The 10,516-nt window shown below is 45.3% G+C and overlaps 8 non-coding genes and 2 pseudogenes across 8 annotated transcripts; 4 read left to right on the top strand and 6 right to left on the bottom strand.

Moving 5' to 3' along the window:
• Positions 1-2,530: 2,530 nt before the first annotated feature.
• LOC120520632 lies at positions 2,531-2,707 on the top strand (annotated as a pseudogene).
• Positions 2,708-3,132: 425 nt separating this feature from the next.
• On the bottom strand, positions 3,133-3,251 carry LOC120520635. The gene has a single exon (XR_005631892.1). It is a non-coding gene; the product is annotated as a 5S ribosomal RNA (ribosomal RNA).
• A 539-nt stretch (positions 3,252-3,790) lies between these two features.
• On the bottom strand, positions 3,791-3,911 carry LOC120520636. The gene has a single exon (XR_005631893.1). It is a non-coding gene; the product is annotated as a 5S ribosomal RNA (ribosomal RNA).
• Positions 3,912-4,869: 958 nt separating this feature from the next.
• On the top strand, positions 4,870-5,029 carry LOC120520629. Its single transcript, XR_005631887.1, has one exon. It is a non-coding gene; the product is annotated as a U1 spliceosomal RNA (small nuclear RNA).
• A 417-nt stretch (positions 5,030-5,446) lies between these two features.
• On the bottom strand, positions 5,447-5,565 carry LOC120520633. Its single transcript, XR_005631890.1, has one exon. It is a non-coding gene; the product is annotated as a 5S ribosomal RNA (ribosomal RNA).
• A 536-nt stretch (positions 5,566-6,101) lies between these two features.
• Positions 6,102-6,220, bottom strand: LOC120520634. The gene has a single exon (XR_005631891.1). It is a non-coding gene; the product is annotated as a 5S ribosomal RNA (ribosomal RNA).
• Positions 6,221-7,173: 953 nt separating this feature from the next.
• LOC120520630 lies at positions 7,174-7,335 on the top strand. The gene has a single exon (XR_005631888.1). It is a non-coding gene; the product is annotated as a U1 spliceosomal RNA (small nuclear RNA).
• Positions 7,336-7,752: 417 nt separating this feature from the next.
• LOC120520626 lies at positions 7,753-7,871 on the bottom strand. Its single transcript, XR_005631886.1, has one exon. It is a non-coding gene; the product is annotated as a 5S ribosomal RNA (ribosomal RNA).
• A 531-nt stretch (positions 7,872-8,402) lies between these two features.
• Positions 8,403-8,519, bottom strand: LOC120520628 (annotated as a pseudogene).
• A 945-nt stretch (positions 8,520-9,464) lies between these two features.
• Positions 9,465-9,622, top strand: LOC120520631. Its single transcript, XR_005631889.1, has one exon. It is a non-coding gene; the product is annotated as a U1 spliceosomal RNA (small nuclear RNA).
• Positions 9,623-10,516: the final 894 nt, after the last annotated feature.

The following is a 10,516-nucleotide window of genomic DNA, read 5'->3' as shown; positions in this document are numbered from 1 at the left end:
TAGTTTTAACTCAATATAAAGAAGTGTATGGGAAAAAAGAGATTGATAATGAGCACATCGACAAAATAGAGAAGACAATAGATCGATTTTATACAGAAGAACAAGGAAAAAGGATGTGTCAAGAAATTACAATGGAAGAAGTTGAAGCAGCGGTTAAACTGTGCAGCAGAGGGAAAACACCAGGGATAGATGGATTACCAATTGAATTTTATTTGACATTTTGGGAAATTTTAAAAAATGATGTACATGCCCTGTTTTTGGAAATTTTAAAATCTGGAGAAATGACAAATACAATGAAAAGTGGAGTGATAACGCTTATTCCCAAGCAGGACGACAAAAAGGACGTTAAAAACTGGAGGCCAATTACTTTGCTTTGTCAAGATTATAAAATATTGACAAGGGTCTTGGCAAACCGATTAAAAGAGCATGTCAGTGATATAATAAAAGAAGAGCAGGCATGTGTGGTACAGGAGAGGAGCCACAGAAAGTGTGTGTGTAATAAGAGATTGTATTAGCGTAATGAAAGACAAAAATTTAGATGTAGGAATAATCAACCTAGATTTGGAAAAAGCCTTTGATAAGGTAGCACATAAATACATCTGGAGAGTTCTGAAAAAAATGAGAGTTCCAGAAGAATTTGTAAGATGGCTAAAAGTGATATATAATGGAATAGGCAGTAAAATAAAAGTGAACAATAGGTTGACAGAAGAAATAAAAGTAGAATGTGGAGTACGGCAAGGGTGTCCGTTGTCAGCAGTGCTGTTTGTGTTGAGCATTGAGCCATTGCTGAACATGATCAGAAATGACAAAAATATAAGAGGGATTGACGTGCCGGGAAGTGGAGGGCAGCAAATTAAATTGTTTGCATACATGGATGATGTCACAGTAATGATAAGGGATGCTTGGAGTGTAAAACAAGTAATTGAGCACACTGAAAGTTTTTGTAGGGCCTCAGGGTCAAATTTAAACCTAAAAAAATGTGAATGTAGGTTATGGGGAAAATGGAAAGAAAAACCAGAAGAAGAGATAAGACTTACGGATAAAGTAAAAATACTTGGAATTAACTTTGGAGATGTCAAGACAGAAAAGGAGGAATGGAGAGGAATGTTAAAAAAGATCAGTCAAAAAATAGGATTTTGGAGCTTAAGAAAGTTGACAATGGAAGGAAAAACGTTGCTTGTGAAGGCAATTATCCTGCCCAAATTGACATACTTAGCCACGGTGTTTTTTCCACCACGGAAAATTTTGAAAAAAATAATAAGAACTTGTTTTGTATTTCTATGGAATTCAAAGTGTGAAAAAATGGCTAGAAAAAAGGTAAAAAAGACCAAAGAAAACGGAGGTAAAGGATTTCCAGATATTGAAAAGGAGTTGGAACTAAAATATACAGCAACAGTGGTAAATATGGCAATAAATAAAAGAGGAAAATTTGGGATATGATGAGATATTTACTAGGGACAGAACTAAGAAAAATGAAACTGTTAAAAATAACTAATAATAGACCTGTGGCGTTTAACGTGCCAAAACATTATAAGATTATAGAAAAATGTTTACAAAGATATGAATGGGAGGGAGGAGATTCAAAAATGTGGGGGAACAAAAGAGAATTAAAGAAATACATAGGGAAAAAGGAAACAATGAGGAAAATTCAAGAACTTACGGAGGAGCAAGTAAGAAAAATGTGGCAACAAACGCCAAATAAAGAATTAACAAATAGACAAAAAGATTTGGGGTGGATGGCAGTAAATGAAATTTTATCAACAAATACAGTTATGTACAAAAGGAGAGTGGTTAAAAGTAAAATGTGTCCAAGAGACAATTGTTTAGAAGCAGAGACCGCAGAGCATGTGTTCTGGAACTGCAGATATGCACAAGAGGTGTGGAGACGTGGGAAGGGAATGGAAAGGGACTTGGGGTTGGAAGAAATTACAAAAGAAGGGGTACTATATGGTTTGGTAGGAAAGGAGGAAATGAAAAAATGGCAATAAGGAAATGGAAAATGGTTAGTGTCATAAAAGAAAATATGTGGTGGTGGAGGAATGAATTGCTAATACATAACAAGAAAATAACAATACAAAGACTGTTACAGAGATGTGAAAAAGAGATACGGGAGGAATGGAAGATAAAAGAAGAAGTTGAAAGGAATAAAAGTACATAGAAAAAAGACTCTTTCAGAAATGTGAAAGACATATAATGGAAGAATGGAGGATCAGGGAGAAAAAAAGTGAACAAGAACAGACCCTAATAGAAAAAGGTAAAGAATTTTTGAGATTATATTTATTGGGAGGAAGGGGGGTGAACTATATATATATATATAAAAAAAAAAAAAAAATAAGCAATATATATATATATATATATATATAAAAAGAATAATAAAAAATAAATAAATAAATAAATAAGCACGTGGGGAAAAGGTGGTGGATAACAGTAAATTAGCAAATGGGCCAAACTTTGTGTGTGTGTGCTCAAAGCTAAGACACTGAAAAGTAAAATTAAATGTAAATGAAAAAAGGACAAGCAAAACAGTGTTTGTCTTAAGTAATGGAATTTAGACATTTTTTAAAAAAAAAAAAAAAAAGGTTCTCCCAGGGCGAGGCTCATCCATTGCACTCCGGGTGTTGACTGACCCCTCTGCGATTTCCCCAAATGCGGGAAACTCGACTGCATAATTTGTGGTAGTGGGGGACTGCGTTCGCGCTCTCCCCTGATAATCCTGTTTCAAAAAAAAAGACCGAAAATATGCGTTTCAACTTATGAAAGTGGTGCTTGGGCTATTGTGAAGCAGGAGCCTGTGAGACAACGGCTCTGGGAGCTTTAAGCAATACATAAAGAAGTTCCAAAAATCAGTCAATCGGTCAATCTGTCTGTCTGTCCATTTATTTATTTGTTTATTTATTTATTTTCAGAACCCCCGCCCCCTAGAAAAATGGTATCAAAAATAATATTAATTTAAATTAACTAATCAATTTATTTATTTATCTTAAGGACCCTCACCCACCGTAATAAAACAAAAATACAAATAATCATTCATTCTTTTGTGCCTCTTTACTGATTTTAAGCCGCTTTCCTTGCTGCCAAGAGCCAAAAGAAAAAGACGAGGTGAAGGGCGACTCCTGCTGGCAGAAAGGCAAAAGCTTACAGCACTCGGTATTCCCAGGCGGTCTCCCATCCAAGTACTAACCGAGCCCGACTCTGCTTAGCTTCCGAGATCGGACGAGTTCGGGCGTATTCAGAGTGGTATGGCCGTAAACGATGGCTGCTTGTTTTTCTCTCCCCAAATAGGCAACTATGGAAGCCCTTTTTTCTAAACGACAGCGCTGTTTTTTTTTTTTTTTTTTCTCTCCTTCCCCTGTCTGTCTTCATTTTTTTTTAGTTTTGCCAGTCTTTTGAAATTTTTCGGAATGTCTTTTGAATTAGAATGTACGTTGCCCTTCATGCTGATCCCCTTCTGTCGGCTCTCGCCACCCATTTAAGACCACCCCTGTTCCCCGTTCCTCCTCATGGATGGATGGATAGATAGACAGATAGATCTGGTGCAGCTCTTCAGACGGGGAGCCTGCAACTTTATAAAGGGGAGCATCGTCCAGAAAGGACCAGCAACCTCGTGTCCTTGCTAACGTGCAATCCCACAGTGGAATCAAAGGGAGGGCAAGCACCGGCTCAAGTCTCGAATGTGTACCCAGAGCTGCCCCAGATCGCTCGGTTGCCAAGAGCCCAGCTTCTGACACGGGTGGAAGGAAGAAAAGAAAAAGACGAGGTGAAGGGCGCCTCCTACTGGCACAAAGGCAAAAGCTTACAGCACTCGGTATTCCCAGGCGGTCTCCCATCCAAGTACTAACCGAGCCCGACTCTGCTTAGCTTCCGAGATCGGACGAGTTCGGGCGTATTCAGAGTGGTATGGCGCCGTAAACGACAGCTGCTTGTTTTTCTCTCCCCCTGCCTGTCTTCAAATAGGCAACTGTGGAAGCCCTCTTTTCTATACGACATCCCTATGTTTTTTTTTCTCTCCTTCCCCTGTGTGTCTTCATTTTTTTTTTTTTGCCATTCTTTTGAAATTATTCGGAATGTCTTTTGAATTACAATGTTCGTTGTCCTTCATGCTGATCCCCTTCTGTCGGCTCGCGCCACCCATTTAAGACCAACCCTGTTCCCCGTTCCTCCTCATGGATAGATGGATAGATAGACAGATAGATCTGGTGCAGCTCTTCAGACGGGAGCCTGCAACTTTATAAAGGGGAGCATCGTCCAGAAAGGACCAGCAACCTCGTGTCCTTGCTAACGTGCAATCCCACAGTGGAATCAAAGGCAGGGCAAGCACCGGCTCGAGTCTCGAACGTGTACCCAGGGCTGCCCCAGATCACTCGGCGGCCTCGGCGCAGATCTTCCCGATGGTGCTTTGCTGCCGTGTGCGAGCGCCCACGCAGAGGGTTTCTTCCTCTCGGTCTCCGGAGCGCAGGATCGCCTCCCTCTTTCGCAGCTTTGCCTCCTGCCTGCCGCTTGCCGCCTGTCTAAGCTGTTGGGCGGCTGTTTATCATTCAGCGTCCCGCCCAGTCCTAGCTCTCCTGTTTCTCTTCCAGCCAATAAGCTCCAGCGATGGGTGGCTGGTTTGCATAAGAGCGAGGTGCACCTTGGGTTTGCTGGCGAAACCTGTCTAATCAAGGTGGTGAGGTCTTTGCAACCCCGTCATCCGGGTCACGGGGCACACGGGCGTCTGGTGAGCGGCTAACTCCCGCGCATGCGCGCTCCAGAGGCCGAAGAAGCCCGGGATCCCGGCGAGCCCGGCGACCGAGGACTGCGCTGGGGAAATCGTCCCGCTGCCGAGCGACGAAGCCGAGGAAGTGGGAGGATGAGCGCCGGGCTGTACAACTCATACTTACCTGGCAGGGGAGATACCATGATCACTAAGGTGGTTCTCCCAGGGCGAGGCTCATCCATTGCACTCCGGGTGTGCTGACCCCTGCGATTTCCCCAAATGCGGAAACTCGACTGCATAATTTGTGGTAGTGGGGACTGCGTCAAGCTCTCCCTGATAATCCTGGTTCAAAAAATAGACAAAAAACATGCGTTTCATTTTATGGAGGTGGTGATTGTGAAGTAGGACCCTGTGAGACAACGGCTCTGGGAGCTTTAAGCAATAAATAAAGAAGTTCCAAAAATCAGTCAATCGGTCAATCTGTCTGTCTGTCCATTTATTTATTTGTTTATTTATTTATTTTCAGAACCCCCGCCCCCTAGAAAAATGGTATCAAAAATAATATTAATTTAAATTAACTAATCAATTTATTTATTTATCTTAAGGACCCTCACCCACCGTAATAAAACAATAATACAAATAATCATTCATTCTTTTTGTGCCTCTTTACTGATTTTAAGCCGCTTTCCTTGCTGCCAAGAGCCAAAAGAAAAGACGAGGTGAAGGGCTTACTCCTGCTGGCAGAAAGGCAAAAGCTTACAGCACTCGGTATTCCCAGGTGGTCTCCCATCCAAGTACTAACCGAGCCCGACTCTGCTTAGCTTCCGAGATCGGACGAGTTCGGGCGTATTCAGAGTGGTATGGCCGTAAACGATGGCTGCTTGTTTTTCTCTCCCCAAATAGGCAACTATGGAAGCCCTTTTTTCTAAACGACAGCGCTGTTTTTTTTTTTTCTCTCCTTCCCCTGTCTGTCTTCATTTTTTTTTTTTTTTTTTCCCATTCTTTTGAAATTTTTCGGAATGTCTTTTGAATTAGAATGTACGTTGCCCTTCATGCTGATCCCCTTCTGTCGGCTCTCGCCACCCATTTAAGACCACCCCTGTTCCCCGTTCCTCCTCATGGATGGATGGATAGATAGACAGATAGATCTGGTGCAGCTCTTCAGACGGGGAGCCTGCAACTTTATAAAGGGGAGCATCGTCCAGAAAGGACCAGCAACCTCGTGTCCTTGCTAAAGTGCAATCCCACAGTGGAATCAAAGGGAGGGCAAGCACCGGCTCAAGTCTCGAATGTGTACCCAGAGCTGCCCCAGATCGCTCGGTTGCCAAGAGCCCAGCTTCTGACACGGGTGGAAGGAAGAAAAGAAAAAGACGAGGTGAAGGGCGCCTCCTACTGGCACAAAGGCAAAAGCTTACAGCACTCGGTATTCCCAGGCGGTCTCCCATCCAAGTACTAACCGAGCCCGACTCTGCTTAGCTTCCGAGATCGGACGAGTTCGGGCGTATTCAGAGTGGTATGGCCGTAAACGACGGCTGCTTGTTTTTCTCTCCCCAAATAGGCAACTGTGGAAGCCCTCTTTTATATACGACATCTCTATGTTTTTCTTTTTTTTTTCTCTCCTTCCCCTGTGTGTCTTCATTTTTTTTTTTTGCCATTCTTTTGAAATTATTCGGAATGTCTTTTGAATTACAATGTTCGTTGTCCTTCATGCTGATCCCCTTCTGTCGGCTCGCGCCACCCATTTAAGACCAACCCTGTTCCCCGTTCCTCCTCATGGATAGATGGATAGATAGACAGATAGATCTGGTGCAGCTCTTCAGACGGGGAGCCTGCAACTTTATAAAGGGGGGCATCGTCCAGAAAGGACCAGCAACCTGTGTGCTTGCTAACGTGCAATCCCACAGTGGAATCAAAGGCAGGGCAAGCACCGGTCGAAGTCTCAACGCGTGTACCCAGGGCTGCCCCAGATCACTCGGCGGCCTCGGCGCAGATCTTCCCGATGGTGCTTTGCTGCCGTGTGCGAGCGCCCACGCAGAGGGTTTCTTCCTCTCGGTCTCCGGAGCGCAGGATCGCCTCCCTCTTTCGCAGCTTTGCCTCCTGCCTGCCGCTTGCCGCCTGTCTAAGCTGTTGGGCGGCTGTTTATCATTCAGCGTCCCGCCCAGTCCTAGCTCTCCTGTTTCTCTTCCAGCCAATAAGCTCCAGCGATGGGTGGCTGGTTTGCATAAGAGCGAGGTGCACCTTGGGTTTGCTGGCGAAACCTGTCTAATCAAGGTGGTGAGGTCTTTGCAACCCCGTCATCCGGGTCACGGGGCACACGGGCGTCTGGTGAGCGGCTAACTCCCGCATGCGCGCCCAGAGGCCGAAGAAGCCCGAAGGATCCCGAAGGAGCCCGGCGACCGAGGACTGCGCTGGGGAAATCGTCCCGCTGCCGAGCGACGAAGCCGAGGAAGTGGGAGGATGAGCGCCGGGCTGTACAACTCATACTTACCTGGCAGGGGAGATACCATGATCACTAAGGTGGTTCTCCCAGGGCGAGGCTCATCCATTGCACTCCGGGTGTGCTGACCCCTGCGATTTCCCCAAATGCGGAAACTTCGACTGCATAATTTGTGGTAGTGGGGACTGCGTTCAAGGCCTCCCCTGATAATCCTGGTTCAAAAAATAGACTGAAAACATGCGTTTCATTTTATGGAGGTGGTGATTGTGAAGTAGGACCCTGTGAGACAACGGCTCTGGGAGCTTTAAGCAATAAATAAAGAAGTTCCAAAAATCAGTCAATCGGTCAATCTGTCTGTCTGTCCATTTATTTATTTGTTTATTTATTTATTTTCAGAACCCCCGCCCCCTAGAAAAATGGTATCAAAAATAATATTAATTTAAATTAACTAATCAATTTATTTATTTATCTTAAGGACCCTCACCCACCGTAATAAAACAAAAATACAAATAATCATTCATCCTTTTTGTGCCTCTTTACTGATTTTAAGCCGCTTTCCTTGCTGCCAAGAGCCAAAAGAAAAGACGAGGTGAAGGGCGACACCTGCTGGCAGAAAGGCAAAAGCTTACAGCACTCGGTATTCCCAGGCGGTCTCCCATCCAAGTACTAACCGAGCCCGACTCTGCTTAGCTTCCGAGATCGGACGAGTTCGGGCGTATTCAGAGTGGTATGGCCGTAAGCGATGGCTGCTTGTTTTTCTCTCCCCAAATAGGCAACAGTGGAAGCCCTCTTTTCTATCGACAGCCCTTTTTTTGTTTTTTTTCTCCTTCCCTGCCTGTCTTCATTTTTTTTAGTTTTGCCATTCTTTTGAAATTTTTCGGAATGTCTTTTGAATTACAATGTACGTTGCCCTTCATGCTGATCCCCTTCTGTCGGCTCTCGCCACCCATTTAAGACCAGCCCTGTTCCCAGTTCCTCCTCATGGATGGATGGATAGACAGACAGATAGATCTGGTGCAGCTCTTCAGACGGGGAGCCTGCAACTTTATAAAGGGGAGCATCGTCCAGAAAGGACCAGCAACCTCGTGTCCTTGCTAAAGTGCAATCCCACAGTGGAATCAAAGGGGAGGGCAAGCACCGCTCAAGTCTCGAAGCGTGTACCCAGGGCTGCCCCAGATCACTCGGCTGCCAAGAGCCCAGCTTCTGACACGGGTGGAAGGAGGAAAAAGAAAAGACGAGGTGAAGGGCGCCTCCTACTGGCACAAAGGCAAAAGCTTACAGCACTCGGTATTCCCAGGCGGTCTCCCATCCAAGTACTAACGAGCCCGACTCTGCTTAGCTTCCGAGATCGGACGAGTTGGGCGTATTCAGAGTGGTATGGCCGTAAACGATGGCTGCTTGTTTTTCTCTCCCCAAATAGGCAACTGTGGAAGCCCTCTTTTCTATACGACATTCTTATGGTTTTTTTTTTCTCTCCTTCCCCTGCCTGTCTTCATTTTTTTTTTTGCCATTCTTTTGAAATTTTTCGAATGTCTTTTGAATTAGAATGTACGTTGCCCTTCATGCTGATCCCCTTCTGTCGGCTCGCGCCACCCATTTAAGACCAGCCCTGTTCCCAGTTCCTCCTCATGGATGGATGGATAGACAGACAGATAGATCTCGTGCAGCTCTTCAGACGGGGAGCCTGCAACTTTATAAAGGGGAGCATCGTCCAGAAAGGACCAGCAACCTCGTGTGCTTGCTAAAGTGCAATCCCACAGTGGAATCAAAGGGAGGGCAAGCACCGGCTCAAGTCTCGAACGTGTACCCAGGGCTGCCCCAGATCACTCACGGCGGCCTCGACGCCAGGTCTTCCCGATGGTGCTTTTGCTGTGTGTGCGCCCACGCCGAGGTGTTCTTCTTCCTCGGTCTCCGGAGCGCAGGATCGCCTCCCTATTTCGCAGCTTTGCCTCCTCCCTGCCGCTTGCCGCCTGTCTAAGCTGTTGAGCGGCTGTTTATCATTCAGCGTCCCGCCCAGTCCTATCTCTCCTGTTTCTCTTCCAGCCAATAAGCTCCAGCGATGCGTGGCTGGTTTTGCATAAGAGCGAGGTGCTCCTTGGGATTGCTGGCGAAACCTGTCTAATCAAGGTGGTGAGGTCTTTGCAAACCCGTCATCCGAGTCACGGGGCACACGGGCGTCTGGTGAGTGGCTAACTCCGGCGCATGCGCAGCTCCAGAGGCAGGTAGCCCGAAGGATCCCGAAGGAGCCCGAAGGACCGAGGACTGCGCTGGGGAAATCCTCCAGCTGGCGCGGCAGCCGAGAAGTGGGAGGATGAGCGCCGGGCTGTACAACTCATACTTACCTGGCAGGGCAGATACATTGATCACTAAGGTGGTTCTCCCAGGAAGCAGGGCTCATCCATTGCACTCGGTGTGCTGACCCCCTGCATTTCCCCAATGCGGAAACTCGACTGCATAATTTGTGGTAGTGGGGATCATGTCATACTTCCCCGATAATCCTGGTTCAAAAAGACTGTAAAATATGCTTCAACTTATGAAAGTGGTGTTTGGCTATTGTGAAGCAGGAGCTCAAGAGACAACGTGTTCTGGGAGCTTTGCTAATACATAAAGGTTAGTTCCAAAATCAGTCAATCGGTCAATCTGTCTGTCTGTCCATTTATTTATTTGTTTATTTATTTATTTTCAGAACCTCTTCCCTAGAAAATGGTATCAAAAAACAATATTAATTTAATTAATTAATCAATTTATTTATTTATCTTAAGGACCTCACCCACCGAATAAAACAATAATACAAAATAATCATTCATTCTTTAGCTTTACTGATTTTAAGCCGCTTTCCCAGCAAGCAAGAGCCAAAAGAAAAGACTATATGGCACCTGCTGGCAGAAAGGCAAAAGCTATAGCACTCGTGTATTCCCAGGCGGTTCCCCATCCAAGTACTAACCGAGCCCGACTCTCAGTTTAGCTTCCAGATCGACGAGATCGAAGGGTCTAGAGTGGTATGGCCGTAAACGATGGCTGCTTGTTTTTCTCTCCCAAATAGTAATCATGAAGCCCTCTTTTCTAAACGACAGCCCTGTTTTTTTTTTTTTTTTTTTTTTTTTTCTCCTTCCCCTGTTTGTCTTCATTTTTTTTTTTTTTTTTTTTTTCCCTTTTTTGAAATTTTCGGAATGTCTTTGAATTAGAATGTACGGCCTCATGCTGATCCTCTGTTTGCCTCGCCACCCATTTAAGACCACCCTGTTCCCCGCTCCTCCTCATGGATGGATGGATAGATAGACACAGATAGATCTGGCAGTCAGACGTGGCCTGCAACTTTATAAAGGGGAGCATCGCCCAGAAAGGACTAGGCAACCCTCGTTCCATAACGGCAATCCCACAGTGGA

The sequence above is a fragment of the Polypterus senegalus genome, unplaced genomic scaffold (genome assembly GCF_016835505.1).
Source record: "Polypterus senegalus isolate Bchr_013 unplaced genomic scaffold, ASM1683550v1 scaffold_6406, whole genome shotgun sequence".
NCBI classification, from domain to species: domain Eukaryota; kingdom Metazoa; phylum Chordata; class Cladistia; order Polypteriformes; family Polypteridae; genus Polypterus; species Polypterus senegalus.
Note: the sequence above shows the minus strand (reverse complement) of the source record. Positions and strands in the feature narration are given on the sequence as shown.